Source organism: Musca autumnalis, unplaced genomic scaffold (assembly GCF_047663935.1).
Source record: "Musca autumnalis isolate F117 unplaced genomic scaffold, ASM4766393v1 scaffold_3, whole genome shotgun sequence".
Classification (NCBI taxonomy): domain Eukaryota; kingdom Metazoa; phylum Arthropoda; class Insecta; order Diptera; family Muscidae; genus Musca; species Musca autumnalis.
In genome coordinates this window covers 138,671,775-138,674,241 of record NW_027411866.1, presented here as the reverse complement: position 1 = coordinate 138,674,241, position 2,467 = coordinate 138,671,775, and the positions used below count along the sequence as shown (strand labels likewise).

The 2,467-nt window shown below is 32.5% G+C and overlaps 1 long non-coding RNA gene across 1 annotated transcript; it reads right to left on the bottom strand.

Annotated features, from left to right (window-relative positions):
* Positions 1-423: 423 nt before the first annotated feature.
* LOC141397803 (uncharacterized) lies at positions 424-870 on the bottom strand. Its single transcript, XR_012411512.1, has 3 exons — positions 765-870; positions 643-694; positions 424-580 (listed from the first exon to the last, which is right to left on the bottom strand). It is a non-coding gene; the product is annotated as an uncharacterized lncRNA (long non-coding RNA).
* Between the last annotated feature and the right edge of the window lie 1,597 nt (positions 871-2,467).

Here is a 2,467-nt window from a genome sequence, read left to right as displayed (position 1 = left end):
CATGTTAACATATTCCGATTGTACTCAAACTTTGATAATCTTAAACACTAACAAAATTAAACACTTTAGGGGGTGCCGTATAAAAAAATCCGACATTGATATTTTAAAACCACCCTAGTGTGCATATACCCAATAGAAAGTGTCTTTAAGACAACATTGATGAATCGTGCAGGACATTTCCAATTCGTTCACGACCCTTTGCAGACAGCCCTTTGGAATCGTTGACGACTTTTTCACACAAGTGTCCCAGTATTCATGCACGACAACATGGGCGACAAGGTAAGCGAAGCTGTCGTCGATGACGACTTGGAAGACAAAAAACCCGTTATTTCGTTGACGACTGCTTTGCAGACATTGTCTTGCTATTTATCATTAACGACCCTACTAAAGACAAGTTCATTTTGTTGCCTTGTGCAATTTTTTATTAAATTATAAAATACATTATGTCTACAAATTTTATCTTAAATTAATTATACTTAATTCCCGGATGTTCTGCATGTCACCACTTTCTTCCAGCTTTACCACGCCTTATTTCTTTCCCCAGCCAACTGAAGGGGAGATCTCCTTCACCTTGTGGATTCTGCAAAAAAGAGATTATAAATGACTGTTGAAAATAACCACTAATATATTCGAAAATCTTACCATATACCATGTGCTTCATATCGCGATTTTCCAAGTTCGCCATGCTTTCAACCTAAATACACGTATTTAAAGAACAAACACGATTAGTTTTTATGAATTTTAATCTACTTATTCTTACTTACCGCATTTAGTTAATGCACTTTGCATAAATAATAATTGTATACATCGTGACGCTGCTTCCAAATTTTATGATTTCACAATCTTAAATTTATTACAAATAGAAAATTTAATATCTTCATAAATATATGTACAATTATTTCAAAGCTCGCTTTTTTGAGAATTTTTTTGAGTTTGTTGCCAAGACAAACTGCAAGACATGGTCATGCAAGTTGTCGTACATGACAATTTCATAGATTTCGTCAACGAATCGTCGACGAAAATGTCATCAACGATTTGATTTTCTATTGGGTACTAAACAAAACAAAAACTGTTGAAAATATGGAATAATAAGAATATGTAGCAAAAACATAAACACACAGACATTCATAAATTAACCTACCCAATAGAAAATCAAGTCATCGACGACATTTTCGTCGACGATTCGTTGACGAAATTACCGAAATTGTCATGCACGACGCGATGCATGACCATGTCTTGCAAAGTGTCGAGCCAACAAACTCAAAAATGTTGAAAAAAGAGTGCTATGAAATGATTGTTCACATATTGATTCAAATATACAATATTCATTTTGGAATAATTGTAAAATAATAAAATCATCAAATTCTGAAATCACGTCAATACTAAACAGCGTGCTTTAACCAAAGATCACTTACCGCTCTTTGGTTAAAGCAATTATATTAAGGAACTTTAAAAATAATTTAAGTTATTCTTTTAATACATATACATATGTATGTAGTAAAGTCATAGAAAATTCCGAAAATCCCAGTGGTTTTAAAAGATGCGGCAGTCATACATATATGGTAAGATTATAGATTATTTTAGTGGTTATTGTCAGCATCCATTCATAATGTTTTCTTTTTACAGAATCCATATATAAAAGAGGGCGCCCCTCCATAGGTTGTGATGAGAAATTGGATCGGAGAATATTCAGGAACGAATCATTATTAATGTAAGATAACATTTATAAAATGGTGTATTTTTAATGTAATAAAAATAAAAATTTGACACACGACAACAAAATGAATTTGTCTTTAGTAGGGTCGTTAACGACAAATAGCAAGACATTGTCTGTAAAGCTGTCGTCAACGAAATAATGGGTTTTTTGTCTTCGAAGTCGTCGTCGACGACAGCTTCGCTTACCTTGTCGCCCAAGTTGTCGTGCATGAATACTGGGACACTTGTGTGAAAAAGTCGTCAACAATCCCAAAGGGTTGTCTGCAAGGAGTCGTGAACGAATTGGAAATGTCGTGTACGATTCATCAATGTTGTCTTAAAGACACTTTCTATTGGGTATATATGTATAAAGAAAAATATGTAAGGATAGCAAAACAATGGCTCATTTTATTGTCTATAAATAACACAAAAAGAACATAAAATTTGAGTAGAATATTTCATTTGAGCATAAAGCCCCACAAAACAATGAAATGTAAAAACAATTTATTTAAAGGAATTTCTTAACAGAATTCTGGGAAATTCTGTCAAAGCGTGAATAGAATAAATTGATATAAAACAAATGCTAGGAAATTTTATATTTCATAATTTGGATTTATTTTCTTAGAATATGATTGAGAATTTACTTGATGAATAATAAAACAAGTGAGCAAAGGCTATATAAACATTTCTTTAAGGGAATATTATCTGACTACCACCAAACTTTATATGTTCATTCATCTCTGGGTCCCACATTAGCTAACAAAATTTCCTG